This window comes from Pelodiscus sinensis, chromosome 7 (genome assembly GCF_052426305.1).
Source record: "Pelodiscus sinensis isolate ZL-2025 chromosome 7, ASM5242630v1, whole genome shotgun sequence".
NCBI classification, from domain to species: Eukaryota; Metazoa; Chordata; order Testudines; family Trionychidae; genus Pelodiscus; species Pelodiscus sinensis.
The window spans coordinates 64,185,316-64,203,010 of NC_143058.1; the positions used below are offsets into that span (position 1 = coordinate 64,185,316).

The 17,695-nt window shown below is 44.6% G+C and overlaps 1 long non-coding RNA gene across 2 annotated transcripts in view; it reads right to left on the minus strand.

Moving 5' to 3' along the window:
• Nucleotides 1-4,024: 4,024 nt before the first annotated feature.
• LOC112546473 (uncharacterized) overlaps nucleotides 4,025-17,695 on the minus strand; it is a 40,290-nt gene continuing 26,619 nt past the window's right edge. Inside the window, exons 1-3 of one of the 2 annotated variants that reach the window (XR_016350096.1) lie at nucleotides 12,214-12,932; nucleotides 11,592-11,733; nucleotides 4,025-11,083 (exon numbers count right to left, since the gene is read on the minus strand). This is a non-coding gene — a long non-coding RNA (uncharacterized LOC112546473). Of the gene's footprint in view, nucleotides 11,084-11,591; nucleotides 11,734-12,213; nucleotides 12,933-17,695 lie in introns of those variants that run through there. The other variant, XR_016350095.1, reaches the window with a different exon arrangement.

The window sequence follows — 17,695 nt, forward strand, 5'->3', positions numbered from 1 at the left end:
CCAAGGCTTTGCTCCCCGTCTCCCTGCAGACCAGGGAGACGGGGAGCAGCTTTTCTCGCCCCGGAGGACGGGGGCAGTGGACCACGGCACATCTGGGTGTCCCGCCGCTCCCGTCCTCCGGGGCGAGAAAAGCCCCGTTCGTAACTGTAACTCGGGGACTGCCTGTATACCAAAGAATACAATCAAAAAAATGAACACCTATGAAAAGGACAAATCAAATTTCAGAACAGAAGGGGAATGAGGAGGGGAGGTAAATGTCTGTGAGCTAATAATATTAGAGGTGATAATTGGGGAAGCTATCTTTGTAATGGGTAAGGTAATTAGCATCCTAGTTAAGACCTAGGTGTAAAGTGTCAAATTTAAGCATGAATGACAGTTCAGAGGATTCTTTTTCAAGTCTGGTGTGAAAAGGTCTTTGAAGCAGGATGCAGGTAATCAGGTCGTTGAGACAATGCCCTTTCTAGTTGAAATGGCATGAAACTGTTTTTTCTTTGTGATCCTGTCTAATATCTGTTTTGTGGGCATTGATTCTTTGGCGAAGGGTCTGAGACGTTTGTCCAATGTACATAGCAGATGGACATTGTCGGCACATGATAGCATAAATTATATTTCTGGATGAGCAGGAATATGTGTTCTTGATCTTATAACTCAATTGGTTAGGTCCAATAATGGTATCAGCAGAGTGAATATGTGGACAAAGCTGGCAACGGGGTTTGTTGCAAGGGAAGGTAGCAGGCTTGGTATTAGTATGGTATGTCCTGTGGTTGTTGGTAAGAATCATCTGGTTGGTTAGGTGGTTGTCTATAGGAGACTATGGGTTGTCTATAGGAGATACTTTACACCTTGGTCTTAACAAGGATGCTAATTACCTTACCCATTACAAAGATAGCTTCCCCAATTATCACCTCTAATATTATTAGCTCACAGACATATACCTCCCCTCCTCATCCCTCTTCTGTTCTGAAATTTGATTTGTCCTTTTCATTTTTTTAATTGTATCCTTTGGTATATATGGTCAAGCCAATTTTCTTCCACAATTTGATCTGAGGAAGTTGAGTCTGGCCCACGAAAACTCATCACCTAATAAACCATCTTGTTAGTCTTTAAAGTGCTACATAATCCTGTTTTTTGTTTCAACTGGACCAGACTAACACGGCTACATATCTATTACAACCTTGTAGGGTTGACCTGACTAGCTAACATAGTGAAATACAAATACCCTCTCTACACCAGGGTTTTAAAAAGCATCCTATAATAGGATTTGGCCATGTCTAGACTAGCCCTCAGATACACCGGATCAGCCCATCACCCCATGTTCTCATGCTCACACCTGCATCGTAGGCGTTTGATCAAGGTTAAAGCAAGAATCAAGGGATCATGAAACACAGTTTTACTACCATGATGGTCTGTGTGCCCTTAAACAAGTAGTTTGTGTCCTCTTCACTAGTCAATATATAGATTCCTCACTATGGCAGAGTACATTAATTTGATTGAAGTTGCTACTGAAATGCAAAATGCTATCATTATTAAAAGTACAGTGCACATTTGCAGAGATAATTTAGGAAAGGCGCATTCTAAATCAGAATGAAAGCTGGCTCCATTCTACAGCCTGATATGGGTTATTTATGTTTCTATTACAAACATTCTTTGTTGATACTGACTCAGCATTCAGCTCTTCACAGGCTCCTGGAATGTATGAGTAGATACATCGATTCATCCATGTCTGTGTTCTTTGGCCCTTTTTCAAGCAGTCTGGGGTTTTTGATGCATTTTTCTATACTGGAACTCATTTCAAAGAGGGCCACAAACTATACAACCCCTGATCCAAATCTCAGTTGAGATCCAAGATGATAGCTTATCTCTATCTTAATAAAGGGTTGGAGTCAAACTTCAGGAAAGCTTGGATTTAGATTTCAATCCCATTAGGAAAGATGTGTGGCTTCTTGAGCCCAGTGCAGCTCCTTAATACTTGTCTCACTAGTGAAGGGTAAATACACGTGCTCAGAAAAGGGAAAAGAGATATGAACACGCTGACCAAAAGTGAGATGTTGAGAACAAAATTAATTAGGGAACCAAAGGACAGGAAGGGAAGAAATTCGTGAATAGTCTATTCATCTTTGCTAGGAACCTGGCTAACAAAAAGGAGGAATCGGAAGTGTACATGAATAGAATCATCCAGATGTACAGCTGGAAGGGACCTGAAGAAGTCAAGTCCAACCCCCTGTACTGTGATAAGACCAAGTAAACCATGATCATCCCTGACAGCTGTTTGTCCAACAATGTTGGGGATTCCAGGATCTCCTTTGGAAGCCTATTCCAGAGCTTAACTACCCTTACAGAAAGAAAGTTTTTCCTAATATCTAACCTAAATCTTCCATGCTGCATATTAAGCTTGAATAGTCCATACACCTTTGCTAGGAGCCTGGGTAACCAAAAAGAGGAATTGGAAGTGTACAGGATGATCTGGGTAATTATAGGCCTATTGGCCTGATACTGTTCCTGGGCAAGATAATAGAACAGTCAATACAGGACTTACATCCAAAGCTAAACCAAATTAAGCCTACTTTAATTCTGAATAACAGTGCTTCAGCGGGGTAGCCAAATTAGTCTGTAACAGGAAAAACTTGAAAAACAATGAATAATCTGGCAGCACTTTAAGACTAACAAACCATGTAGATCATGGCATGAGCTTTCATGAGTACAACCCACTTCTTCGGATGAATGGAGTATTAAAAGTCCAGATCCAAAAATAAAGAGGGGATGCAGGGGGAAGGGGAGGAAGGGAAAAAATAGTGAATTAGAGCATTCAAGTTACAAGAAGCTGATAGAGGAGATGCAATTTGCTCTTAAGCACCCATTGTTTAGTTGGCTGAGTCATTAGGATGTGGAAGGTAGTGTGCTAGCCAGGTGATGTCTTTATTCATACATTTTGGATGGCTCCCAAACTTGTAAATGAAGCTAAGTTTCAATGCTTCCCTGTGTATTGGTCCTGTGGAATTGGCCTGAAACAACATGGGGACTTTGAGGTTAAGTCTAGACTACACCTCTCTGTCGACAGAGAAATATAGATTAGGCACGTTGAAATTGCTAATGAAGCAGGGATTTAACTATCCCGTGCCTCATTAGCATAAACATGGCAGCCACTTTTTTTCAAAACTGAGCTTTTTTGAAAAAAACCCGGCAGTCTAGATGCGGATCTCTCAAAAAATAAAGCCTTTTTCAAAAGATCCTGTATTCCTCAAAAAATGAGGTTTACAGGATCTGTCGAAAAAGGGTGTATTTTTTCGAAAGATCCACATCTAGACTGCCATTTTTTTTTTCAAAAAAGCTCAGTTTTTAAATTACATGGCCATGGGATAAGAGAGAAGGTCCTTTCTTGGATTGAGAACTGGTTAAAAGACAGGAAACAAAGGGTAGGAATAAATGGTAAATTTTCAGATTGGAGAGGGGTAACTAGTGGTGTACCCCAAGGGTCAGTCCTGGGACCAATCCTTTTCAACTTATTCATAAATGATCTGGAGAAAGGGGTAAGCAGTCAGGTAGTAAAGTTTGCAGATGATACCAAACTGTTTAGGATAGTCAAGACAGAAGCAGACTGTGAGGGACTCCAAGAAGATCTCACCAAACTGAGTGATTGGGCAACAAAATGGCAAATGAAATTTAATGTGGATAAGTGTAAAGTAATGCACATCGGGAAAAATAACCCCAACTATACGTACAGTATGATGGGGGCTAATTTGGCTACGACAAATCAGGAAAGAGATCTTGTAGTTATCGTGGACAGTTCTCTGAAAACTTCCACACAGAGTGCAGCGGCGGTCAAAAAGGCAAATAGGATGCTAGGAATTATTAGGAAAGGGATAGAAAATAAGACCCAGAATATCTTACTGCCCCTGTATAAAACTATGGTAAGCCCACATCTTGAATACTGTGTACGGATGTGGTCTCCTCACTTCAAAAAAGATATTTTGGCTTTGGAAAGGGTTCAGAAACGGGCAACTAAAATGATTAAGGGTTTGGAATGGGTCCCATATGAGGAGAGGTTAAAGCGACTGGGACTTTTCAGTTTAGAAAAGAGGAGACTGAGGGGGGATATGATAGAGGTCTATAAAATCATGAGTGGTGTGGAGAGGGTTGATAAAGAAAAGTTATTTATTAGTTCCCATAATAGAAGAACTAGAGGACACAAAATGAAATTAATGGGTAGCAGGTTTAAAACTAATAAAAGAAAGTTCTTCTTCACACAGCGTGTGGAACTCCTTGCCAGAGGAGGCTGTGAAGGCTAGGACTATAAAAGAGTTTAAAGAGAAGCTGGATAAATTCATGGAGGTTAGGTCCATAAAAGGCTATTAGCCAGGGGATAAAATGGTGTCCTTGGCCTCTGTTTGTCAGAGGCTGGAGAGGGATGGCAGGAGACAAATCGCTTGATCATTGTCTTCAGTCCACCCTCTCTGGGGCACCTGGTGCTGGCCACTGTCAGTAGACAGGATACTGGGCTAGATGGACCTTTGGTCTGACCCAGTACGGCCGTTCTTATGTTCTTATGACTGCCTTTTTTTTTTTTTCAAAAAAACTTTTCGAAATAAAGCAGTGGCCATGTTTATGCTAATGAAGTGCGGGATATTTAAATCCCTGCTTCATTAGCAATTTCGACGTGCCTAATCTACATCTCTCTGTCGACAGAGAGGTGTAGCCTAGAGACAGCGTGAGATCCATTAATGAGTGCCCATACAGATTAAAATGTTCTCCAAATGGTTTCTGTGTGTTGCCTTTTCAGATATCTGTTTTGTGTCTATTAATTCTTTCCCGTAGAGACTGTCCAGTTTGGCCAATATCCATGTCAGTGGGGCATTACTGGCATTTGATGGCATAGATCACATTAGTGGATGTGCAGTTAAACGAGCCCCTGATGGAGATTTAATGGTGTTTAACTAATCTATTGGAAATTCATACCTTTAGTTAATTCAAACTAACTTTCCTGGAGATCCCTGTGTAAAATTGTCCCCTGAGAAAAATCTCAGGGCTTGATTCTAAAGCCCTATCTCACATTGAGTAGTATAGATAGAGTCTAATTAAAACCAGACGTGTAGCACAGCTAGGCTCAAAGACCTTAGCATTTGGCCTCCTATTTGGAATGTTAAGTTCATTTTATGTAAACAGCACTGAGGTGACAACGAAGAACAGAATAAATGCCAGTAATTATAACTTGTTGGGGAGAGGTGGGCTTTCCACTAGCCAAGAGAGAGACTATACTGTTTATGATCCCAGCTCAGGAAAACACTTCAGCGCAAGTTGAACTTCAAGCATGTGAGGAATCCCATTCCTCTTCATCAAAGAGCCTGAACATGTGTAAGTCCTATTGGGTAAACTTTTCAAAAATAATTAAGTTATTTAGGAGCCTAAATGTAATTGATTTTCAATGGGATTTAGGTCAGATCTACACTAGAAACTTTTTCCAGACCAGCAATGTCTGTGTATAATGATTGTTTATGACACTTCTGTGTTGGCCAAACTCTAATATAAATGCAGATACACCAGCAAAAAGAGTTTTGGCCAATACTAAGTTACATTAGGTGCCCTTGTGCCTTATACCATTATTGAGAATGGTTACATTCGAAGAGTTCTTGGTCATCCAATTTCTAGATGAATCCAGGATAGGTTGTAGAGGGAAGTTCATGAAGTGAGGAACTTCTGAGTCAGGGTAGGTCTGCACAGCAGGGCTAAAGTTGGAATAAGTGACACAACCTCAGCCATGTCAATTATGTAGTTTAAGTCAAAATAGCTTAATTTGGCTTTTGGTGCTGTCCACATGGCAGGAAGTCGAAGAAAGAGCACTCTTCCTTCGACTTCCCTTACTCCTTGTGAAATGAGGGTTACCATGAATCAGAGTAAGAAGTCTTCCAGCTTGACATTAGTTTGAAATAAAGGCTTGTAGTGTAGACATGCTATTTGTTATTTCAGAATAATGTCAGTTATTCTGAAATAATGCCCCTGTGTAGATGTACTGTTAGGTTACGTCTACACTGCACAGTTATTTCAGAATAAGCTATTCTGGAATAGTTATTCTGAAATAGCTTATTTCGAAATAGCATGTCTACACTGCAGGGAAGCCTCAAAATTAATCTGATGTAGGCTTCCCTAATGTAGACGTGGTATCTCAACTTAGAGCCCCAGGAGGAATAACTTAGAATGGCCCTGGTGAGGGGCTGTTTCGAAAAAGCAGAAGCAGAGCATCTACACACGCTATATTCTGACATAGCTATTTCATAAGAGGCATTATTCTTCATAGAATGAGGTGTACAGAAGTTGGAATGAGCCATCTGTTATTTTGAAATTATTTTGAAATAATGGAATGGCTGTGTAGACCTTGCATAGTTATGTTGAAATAGCAGCCGTTATTCCGAAATAACTTTGCTGTGTAGACACACCCTTAGAGTCCCAGAAGTACTGAGTCATTCTCTAGATCTCGGGAGTAATACTGGAGTTTGAGGTTTTCCAGCTCACAGTAGAACAGTGAAGTTTCTGATATGGTAGTGGCCAGGCCAAACTACGATGTAGCTGGACTGAGGCCATTTAATTTCTCCCTTCCAAACAACTATAAAGTTCAGGCATAGCATATTGGTACATTCATTGGTAACAGACTACAGTATATCAGAGAGAAAGGGTGGGTTGGTGGTTGAGGCCCTGAACTGGAATATCACTAGACATTTCTGAAAATATAAACCTGTATCTCTCTCTATGTCTCTTAACAATTCTTCTGTAGTCCACCTTGTGTGTTTGCATTGCAAACGCTGCACGGCAGGCACTGTCTCTGAATGCGGGTGTGAACAGCACCTGGCACGGTCAAGTTCCATTTGCAGTCTCTAGGTGCTACTGTCATACAAAGAATAAACAACAACAGACTAACCCGATAGAAGACATCATCCTAGAAAAAAGGGGCATGGCATCTAAAACAGTGCACCAGAACGATTCCATGCCCAGTCCTTCCCCCGCTGGCTACGTGCTCTCTGGGCCCAGTCCAAACTGCCCTGAAGTTGGTGAGAGTCATTCACTGGGGTCAGTCTCGCAGTGAGCAAATAAGGCCGGATAGAAACCACCGTTACCATTTGTGGAAATCTTCTCCCTGACTTCCTTTGGGCTTGTGATCAAGCTCGCAGGCCACTCTCCCAAAAGACATCTCTGTGGTAGTTACAAGCTTTTCAGTGAGGCTGAGGTGGAAGCCACCGCTCCTGCAAGCTGCAATGTGCTTCTTTGGCCTCTGGCCTCAGGCATTCCGATCCCCTGCCTGCATGAGCAGTTGGAGTGGACGAAGGGTGCTATGTGCCCAAAGAGGTGAGGCGGAGGCTATGTTGTTTTTCCCTTTGTCATGCAAACACAGATTATGCCCCCAAATGTTCAGCCGTTCATAACATCTGTGCCGCTTCCTGTGAGAAATGTCTGGAAGCCACTTAGCAGTAAAGTTTATTAAAATATTGCACTCCCTTCTGTGTGTGTGTGTGTGTGTGTGTGTGTGTGACCTTCACATAGTGAAGCTCCTGCACTGCAGAAATAGTTTGGTTTTTTTTCTTGGCAAATGCAAATAATTAGTGACTTCAGAGCTGAGAGAGCTGACAGGCCAGATGTTCTTGCCGGCTTATAAAAAGCAGCAAAATGTGCAACACCTGTGCTAAATCTTATGCCCGGTTCCATTAGCAAAGGCCCCAGAGGTCCAGAGGGACCCAACCACACAGTGAACATGCAACACACGTCTCTGCTTTGGTTACAGGCTGCAGCCTGACATTAAGGAATCCCGTACAGCATCCAGTTGCCTCATGTTGTCCGGGAAATAGGAATCTTTCCCAGACGTTCAATGACACCATCATTTTGCCTTACAGTGAGGCTGCCACCCGATTCTTGTAAGGAGTGCAGACAGAGGTTGCTGCATGGAATTAAATGCTGCTTTGCACTCTGCACGGGCGGTATGCACAATCAATGCTTCAAATGCAGAGAGCTGCAAGTTGTCACAGATCTGGCAATAAATACCTAAATACAAATCAAGCCGGGCGGTTGACAAGCGGCTGCTCCCAGATGATCGCTTTTTTTCAGACTGCTTGAAGCCTTCCAAGCTCCATGATTTGAATGTTGAGTCGCAATAGCGTCCCAATTCAACTCAGCGCTCAAGCACGTGCTTGACTTTAAACAGTTGACTTGGATAAGACTTTAGTACTTGCTCAAAGTATAAATGCTTTGCTGACTTAGGACTTATATTATTATTAATAGTAGTAGTATTCAGAGCCCTGTGTGAACATAAAATTTGCATCCGCATCTGCAAGCTGATGATCCTTCTTTTCCAACAGGGTAGTAAGTAACTCCGGCCCCTTTGATAGTCGTCCCTGAACTATGCCAGGCTATCTCCTTTTCTACCCCTTCAGGCTTGCCATTGGCTACACACACAATGGGGGCAGAGCCAGCAGGGACAAAAGGCTCTCCTTAACCCCTTCCATGACAGCAAGCAGTTTCTCCTGTTTGTCACAGATACACGGTCTTATTTTAAAAGACCAGGTGTGTTTTGTTAACCTATTGTATCAACCTGGCATGTTTTCAAGGGGGGTTGGTTTCAAGTTTAACCACTCTTAAAGCTTTCCCACACATTGTATTGGCTCCATGTCCATGGAACCAGGAGTCAGACGCTGGAAATTAGACACCTGGCTTGTCAATTCAAGCTGGGGCCTCTCAGACCTGAAAGCAACCGTTTCTAACAGAGCTAACGGCTTTAGGAACCATCAGACTCTGATGCGTGAAAGTCTGTAATAACTGAGTTTGGGGAATGGAAAGAGAGAGATGTTTTAAATAGTAACAATATTATGAAAAATAATCTGTTTCTAAAATATCAAGGAACTGTTTTATAGTATAGATTCCAACATTCCCAGTGTGTCTCATCTGCCAGGCCCAACACATGTAAACGAGTATATGTACAATTAGTCTCTTAGGTCTATATTCAGGCACTTACCTGGCAGAGCTAATGGGCCACCACTAGTTCCACGAGGGTCTGCTTCTGACAATCAGTGACCTTATTAAATGTCGCTGATTTGTCAAAGATGGACATCAATGACTTTTAATAAGGTGCCTAAATATGGAGTTATGGATCTGCTTTTTAGGGACTGATCCAAAACCCAGCAAAGTTACTGGGAGTCTTTCCAATGCTTTCAGTGGGCTCTGGGTCAGGTTTTTTTATATCTGCAGTGCAAGGTGTGTGCTTTTGTTTACCGTTCCAGCATCGACAAACAATGTGCTGAACACATGATACTCCAGCAGCAATACATCCAAATGCTTTTAAATGGTTTCATAAAAGCAAAACACGTCAGCTAGGTCCTTCACACCTGTTATACCATACATGTATATAAAGTGTGTGCTTATTACATGCTATTCTGGCAGCCAAGGGACCTACACCTGTTTCGATCTCAGCTCTGCTCTTTGATCTCGAGAAAACCACTTTACCTCTATTTTCCCATTGCCAGGGCCCCACCAAATTTACGGCCGTGAAAAACACATCACGGACCAGGAAATTTGATGTCCCCCTCGGGAAATCTGGTCTTCTGTTGCTTTGACCCTACACTGCACAGATGTCACAGGGGAGCCCAGCACTTCTCAAATTGGGGGTCCTGACCAGAAGAGAGTTGGGGTGGGGGAAAGGGGAATCACAAGGTTATTTTAAAGGCATCGTGGTTCCGCCAGCCTGCCTTCTGCATTGCCTTCCGAGCTGGGCGGCCAGAGAGCAGTGGCTGCTGGCTGAAGGCCCAGTTCTGCAGGCAGCAGCACTGAAATAAGGGTGACTTCTCAAGGTCTCTTCCAGTTCTAGTGTTCTATGATTTCAAGGTAGTAGTGCTAAGAAGCCAGCCCTGAAATAACGAATTGCACAATAGACCCAACTGCTGTAATAAAAATATTTGGTTTCCATTAGACATTACATTACAGCCTATTATTGTGGTTATATTGTTAGGATTCTACTTCATAGGGACTTCTTACAGAACATTTTTTATTTCTAATTTCTATAATTCAATATAATTTTATATGTAATAAATCATTCCCACTTTTTCCAACAGCTGCAGTCACTGGAAAGTACACATTGTCTCAGGTCAAATATGAATAATAGTTGCATGATTCCAAAGCCAGCGCTGCATGATTCGGGGCCTGATCTACTGGACTCATGGGAATCTTCTCTTCCCATTAACTTCAATGGCTTTTAAAGCAGGCCTTATGTTAGCACAGTGCATGCTCCTGGAATCTATGTCCATTGTCTGCAAACTGTCAGCGGCACGGTGCAGTATTGCTGTGTGTTGTGCAGTGGCAGCATTCACGCTAGTTTCATGCCATCAGCACACAGTACAAATCCGAGGCCAGAACAGTTCAGGTGGTACAGGCCAGGGAGAGGAGGCACGTTTAGAAGGACTATGAAGTGGGATAGAAAGGAAAGGGGGAAGAAAGAAATAGAATGATGGATCTAATAGCAGGAACTGCCATGCAGAGGCATCTCATCCCCTCAGAGGCCTGATCATGTGAAGGGCCATGGGGGGGCCAGCTGTGGATTAGAGGAAGGAATAAGAGGTCAGCAAATAGGCTCATGCTGGCCTCGGTCTTAAGGAGCTATATGGGTGGCCAGTAGAGCGAGGCTCAATTCCTTGCTCTGACACAGGCTCCCTGTTTGACTTACCCACGTCACTTAACCTTTCCCCAGCTCCGCAGCAAGATAATAATATCTCTTTCACCACTCAGGTATGTTTCGATCGTAAGCTCTTGGGGGAAGAATAGGATGAAACCTGTGCTTTGCTGAACTGTGGCCATAACCTCCCAGATTAATTTGTTCTGCTCCTAGCCTGAGCTCTGTCAGCTCTATTAGCACACGGTGGCTAACTTGGTGGCCCAGGGCATCCCAGTTCTGCTTATATTCTTTAAAAGCCATTCTTGATTACAGACTCATTAATCTGAGTACCAGAGATGCAGCGAAGGAGCTGAGCCTTGGGTGTTATTTCAGTCCCCTCTCTGAAAGAGTCCATTTTAGTTTCCTGCAGAATAATTGCTATTTCTTCTCCATGTAAGGGGCACCCTGCAGAAGGGAAGCAAAGATTAGGATAATAAGCTGTGGTTAGAACGATGCAAGGCAATAGGAGCAATACCCTACAGCTTTGACATGTTCACCCCGTATTCCTCCACCACCTGTGTCCCTCGCTATCATGGCCTGCAAAGAAGCATACACCATAACAATTCGGTATTGGTCTTCTTTAGCTATCACAGTTATACATAAATTGTTTCAGCTTTCTCCTTTTGTCCTGATAATGACAAAACCACGTGCACAGGTTCACCTTCTGGGCAGTGTAACCAGACACCAGACACCTCTCAGGGCTTATTAAAAGGCACGAGGGAAAAAGGCAAAGCTCACAGGTAGCAACCAGGACCAGAGCTGAGCAGTGTGTGTGTGGGTTGGGAGAACTGTTCTGTAGCCATCTTTCCCACCTCCAGTCCCATCTCTCTGCATCGGCCGCCCTGCACACCACACGTCGGAGGGATATGTATAGCATTTATCTCCACAGAAGCCTGGTGTCATTGTTACTTACTGCCTCCGTGCAGTAACGAATCCCACTGTTGATTTGTCTTGTGAAAATGGGATTTGTTACATTCATTTTAGTATTTCCCATTTTTCATCTTTGTTCTGGCTTTCCAGCGTTAACATTTCCTGCAGCTCATTTCAACACTGCCCTAAAAGGAGAGGGAAATACATTAATTTTGGTGTGGTCACGGCCTGCTGTTCTTACCCCCCCCCCCTCGCCAAATGTCAAATTCCTTGTCCCCCTGCTCCTTCCCCACACACCTTTTCAGCCTTTGGCTCTGGTCCATCCCGCCCACAAGCAACACACCGTTGCTTATCCTATGTGCGCTACCCCGTCCCAGTGCGCTCACTGCAATTCCCATGCTGAGCAATGCCAAAAATTGCATCTGGGCTGCTGATAGGCATTTGGTTCCCATCAGGCTTCCCAGGCAGATCCCCAAAGTGCTCTCTTCTGTGATTCAAGGTTTGAAGACGGACGCCAACAGCAAACAGTAAAGGCAGACGGGAAATAAAATGCAATTGCTATTAAAAGATGCCCCTGGGGACAAGCTGGGATGGGCAGAAGAGGAGGCCTTTTCCAAGACTGTCCGGTGAAGAAAAAAAGAAAGAAATCTTGGATTCTAGCTTACACGGTCTTTCATCTCCCTCCACAGGATTCAGTCGTAGAACTCCACGGATCCTTTTAAGAGAGCGAGATCAATGAATTTTGAACGTGCATTACCTGCTTCATTTGCCTTGAGCTTTCAGCAGCCAACTTTCCAACATAGCGCCTTTCGAGGCGTCATGGTTTTTCTGGTGATTGTGAACACGGATTGTAAACATAGATCTATCTGTATAATTGAGAAACATGCATCTCTCTGTCTGTCTGTGAGTCAGTATAGTCAAGAACTCCGAAACGGTAAGAGCTAGGGCCACTAAATGTGATGGGCAGCTTCCTCTTCTCCTAATTTAAAGCAAGCTCAGGGTGTGGCGGTGCCAGGAAAACAGGAAAGGCCTGGAATGGGATTGTTTTCCCTAAGATGGAAAGGGCGGGGGCTGATCGAAGGAAGAACAATATGGAGAGTGGCCACTGGGGGCAGCCGCACCACCAAGAGACTAGCCAGCTGGGGGTGGGGCTTACCATGTTGCCGACCACTGGACTGGGTAAGTGGTGCCCCCCGCTCCAAACCCCTTCCTCCTCCTTGGCTGCAACACCAGAATGGGGGGGGGGGGAGCCCTATTGAACTGAAAGGAGAGAGGGGTACTGGCAGCCCCTACCCTGGGAGGGGGGAGGGGGGAAAGCCTGGCTGTCCCCCCTGCCCCAGGAGAGGGAAAGCCCTGCCAGCCCTCCCACCCCAGAAGGGGGAAAGCCCCACCGGCCCTCTCCCAGCCCAGGCCTCCCTCCCTGCCTGGCCCAGCCCCTGGAGACATGTTGGTGGGCAGGGTGCACACCCCTGACCCCCGCTCTAGGGACAAGCCAGTGGGTGAGGAGCATGCTGCCCCCCACACCCTGAGCTGGCCCCCAGAGAAGCCAGAGGGCGGGGTGCATGAGGCCTCCCTGCCCTGGGAACAAGCTGCGGGGAGAAGCCAGCAGGAATCCAAACCCCCAGCCCTGAGCCTCCCTCCCCCTCCTCTGAGCTCCCCTTCTTTGAATCCCCACCCTGACTCCCACTCCTCTCCACTTCCTGCCCTGATCCCCTCCTGAGTCCCCATCCTGGCACCTGCACCTCCCACCCCGCCAGCCCCCTGCCCTAAAGGACCCGGGCAAGCCTGGTAAGTCTTCTAGTAGTGCTAGAGAAACAGATCCGTTTTCATTTTAAGAACAGGCTTTTTGGAGACCCGTTTTTCGTCAATATGTAGCCCTTTAAAAATCACCAAGTATGCAGGGTCAAATTTCATGGCCTAAATCGGATCCTCAGAACCTCTCCTAAACAGGTCTGCCCATCCCCCGTTAGTGACTCCGCACCATAGGCCATAGAAAGTACTAAAACCATAAACTTTTAGGGGTGGAATCTCTGGCCTGCCCGAGGCACTTTATGCCAACACTGTCCTTTGCCAGTGAAGAATTCCCCCTGCAGAGAGCAAGTCTTTGCTAGTGTAAAGCCAGCTCCCCCGAATCCGGCCAAAGGGATCACAGTGGGGAAAGGATAGGGAGAACCAGCTCTGCTTGGTACTACCGTTACACAAATAATCATAGAAACCTAGAACCGTAGAACTGGAAGGAACCTCAAGAGGTCATTGAATTGAGTCCCCTGCCCTCATGGCAGGATCTAGATCATCCCTGACAGATGTCGCTCCAACCTGCTCTTCAGTATCTCCAGTGATGGAGAGTCCACAACCTCCCTACGCAAGTTATTCCAGTGCTCAACCATCAAACCTCCATCGGCTCCATCCACTCAGGAGGAGCTGGGATAGCTCAGTGGTTTGAGCATTGGTCTGCTAAACCCAGGATCTGCTAAACTGAGCTCAATCCTTGGGGGTGCATTTAGGGATCTGGGGCAAATCTGTCAGGGATGGTACTTAGTCTTGCTATGAGGGCAGGGGTCTGGACTCGATGACCTCTCAAGGTCTCAGTTCTATGAGATAGGTATATCCCCATATATAATAATCCTGTATTAGGAGTAGGTTCCTTCAGGGTGTAAATTCGAGTAACCACTAAGCTGCTTTAACTACCACCAAGATCTGGACGGCACAAGATCAGTGCCCCTCCACACAGTGCAAGTGAAGTTCAGATGCATCAGACAATTGAGCCCTTACTGGTACCAACAGGGTTAACAATTATATCTATAATATACACACTCCACATAGTTCAATAGAAACATAACCATGGCTTATACACAAACAAGGAGAACATGCTCTTCTGCTTTAAATATTATGATCGATATGTAGATAAAATGTCACTCCTATGAAGGGGGATGTTTAAATTACAGACGCACAAGCCTTTTAAGAGCAAAATAAGCTTTGAGTCCACTCTAAAGAAGGAAAGAAGATTTAAAACTTACCATTGCCTAGAAAAGGAAGAAGGCGCCGTGTGTGTGCCTGTGTGGACGGATGAAAGACCAGCAGGCCCACACCGCTGTGCAGATGTGTTTGAGCATCAAAACAGATGGGAAAACATAATCTGCTTTTATTGCCTTCAAATCAAGTCCCCAGTTCAACAAGCTATCCTTGCGCAGCAAAAGGCTTCAACACATACTTAAATTTCATTGACTTGTACGATACTTGAAGCACAGGCTCAAGTGCTTTCCTCAATCAAGGGCAACCTGTTTTTATCAACTGGGAAATAAAGCCACATTGTTTTTCATCTATGGGAAGCAGCAGTTTAGTACCTGAGGCTCGCAGCTGTCAGGTTGCATGTAGCCATAACCGGTCAGGATTCAGTAGTGTTTCATTTGGGTTCTACCTTCTTTCTAGAGCTGGTCAGAGAGTGAAACACTGACCGGTAACTAAAAGCTACACTGAAGGTATCTTTGGCTGCCCGTGTAGGACAACTGCCCCAGCCCTGTGACCTCACGGCAGGACCAAGCACTGTCTAGGTATCTGTCTCACCTGCTCTTAAAAATCCCCAGCGATGGAGATTGCACAAGCTCTCTAGGCAATTTATTCCAGTGCTTAACCACCCTGTTTCCCCTAATGTTCAACCTAAACCTCCCTTGAACCTCCCGTTCAATTTACACCTATTGCTTCTTGTCCTATCATCCCAAATTAAGGAGAACAATTTTTCACTCTCCTTTTTGTAACAACCTTTTAAGTACTTGAAAGCTGATATCATGTCCCTTTTTTTTCTTTTCCAGACTAAACAAGCTCAATTCTTTCAGTCTTCCCTCATAGGTCATGTTTTCTAGACATTTAATCATTTTTGTCGCTCTTCTCTGGACTTTCTCCGATTTGTCTGCATCTTTCCTGAAATGTGGCACCCAAAACTGGACACAATATTTCGGTTAAGGCCTAATAATCACAGAGCAGAGCAGAAAGACCACTTCTTGCGTTTTGCTTACAACACTCTTGCTAATACATCCCAGAATCATGTTGGCTTTTTTGCAACAGTGTCACACTCTTGATTCATATTTAGCTTGTGGTCCACTATGACCCCTAGATTTCTTTCTGCAATTCTCCTTCCTAGACCATCACTTCCCATTCTGTATGTGTGACATGGATTGTTCCTTCCTAAGTGGAGCACTTTGCATTTGTTCTTGTTGAATTTCATCCTCCATTTCTCCAGTTTGTCCAGATCATTTTGGACATCTGGGGCAGTTTGGGGAGAGGTTGATCTGGAGTAGAACATGCAACATGGATGTAGAAGGATACAGAGGGAATTACTGTCAAATCTATTCCTTGTAGAAAGTATCACTTGCAAACAGAGGAGCAAATTCAGTCGAGATGTAGTTCAGCTAGAGCCAGTGGCGTAACACCAGGCCTAATTTAGTCCCAGTAACTTTTAAGACTGCCCGTACAATGATTATAAACTGATTTAGAGGTTTTGGATTAAAATCAGGGTGCTAGTCCTGACTGGAGTTGGAGATCACAAAAACATTTCCACTTGGCTCTGCTTCTGAGAAATGTAGATCTTTCCTTTCCTTTGCTGGGCCCTCGGAGATGTCTCTGATACATTTATTGTGGAGGGAGTCTCTTTGCATTAACTTGGCCATGAAACGCAGCTCTCACCCTTCAGACATGCATTTCAGGTCAGCCTCTTGGCCCACGGAGATATGATCCTACTTGCTGGGCGGGCGAATCTCCCTTCCTGCCTGGGTTCACAAGTTCAGAGCAGGCATTTTTGCAGTTATAAAGCAAAACATACATGTTACCTTACCGCATGGGATACAAACATTACAGTGCATGAGATTAATGCATAGACAACTTACAGGCATTTTAAACACTAAAAACATTCTTATAAGTCTAACCCCCGTCTTAAACAACACAAGTGAGCTGGTCTGGCTTCCAGCTATGAATTTGTCAGTGCTCAGCTGATGCCTGCTGTCTTGGCTAGAGCAGACATCTAGTCTACCAGCCTCACAACATGCAGCTGGTTCTGGGGGATTCGCGACCTTCCTTCAGTCATTAATTGGCCTTACGTTTCAGGCATATGGTCTTGGGAAGCATGCCAAGTTATTTCCTGTCTTGCCGTAATGAGCTCATTGCTTGGCTCACCTCCTCGTCGCTTCTCTTAGATCCATCTTCCCCTCCCCACGAGCATAGTTGAGGTCATTATTTTTATAACATAATGTCGTGTGACCGAGGTGCAAGAAATCAGATGGTGATAAAACACTCGCAAGCTGCTTGTATAGAACATGCAACACATATCTGCCAGGAATGGTCTAGATCTAGATGGTGCTTGGTCCTGCCTTGAGTGCAGGGGACTGGACTTCTTGGTCTCTTGAAGTTCTTTCCATTCCTGTGATTCTATGATCTCCTCGGAGGCCAACATCAAAGGCAGAAAACTTCGAGGGAGTATTTACGCTTGGAACGCTGATTGCTACCCATGATAGTTCCAGCAAGAAGGACCCAGAAACGAATGAGAATGGAGACAGTTTCAGGGCCAGCTCCTCCACTGGTGAAAACCACCAAAGTTCCACTGAGTATGTCCGAGCTGCTGTGTTCGTTTACATCTGGTGAGAATCCGGTACTAAACCACTGTGTTGAAGCCACAACTTTTAACATGTGCAAAGAACATGGGTTTGGGCCAATTACCCCTTTCCCTTTGTTTGCCACAAGACTTTCCTAAGAAAATGAAGATGCCTAACCTGTAGTCTGAGAGAGTACTCTTTCTCTATAGTGCCACTTGCCTGCCCTTTCTTCTTCTGTAAGCTCTTAGCACCGTAAGAAGGTTGTAACATTTATCCCGCATTCCGTCATGTTCCTATTTTATTGCATTGTACCTCACAAAGCGCACCCTCAGGGCTGTCTCCCACTCCCCTCCCCCCCCTCCCCCCCCCCCTGTGATACACTGCACAAAGTATGGATAATGCCACTGGTTTCCTGCCAGACTGGCGTGTGCTTGAGTCCCAGGACTTAGCGCCCAATTGAGCCCTGGTCTCATCAAGCAGCATGCACTCCTCCAGGCTGACCCGTAGCTGTGTATGTTCAGTGTTATAGAGCTTCCTTCTGAAAACATAAATCACAGTTGCTTGA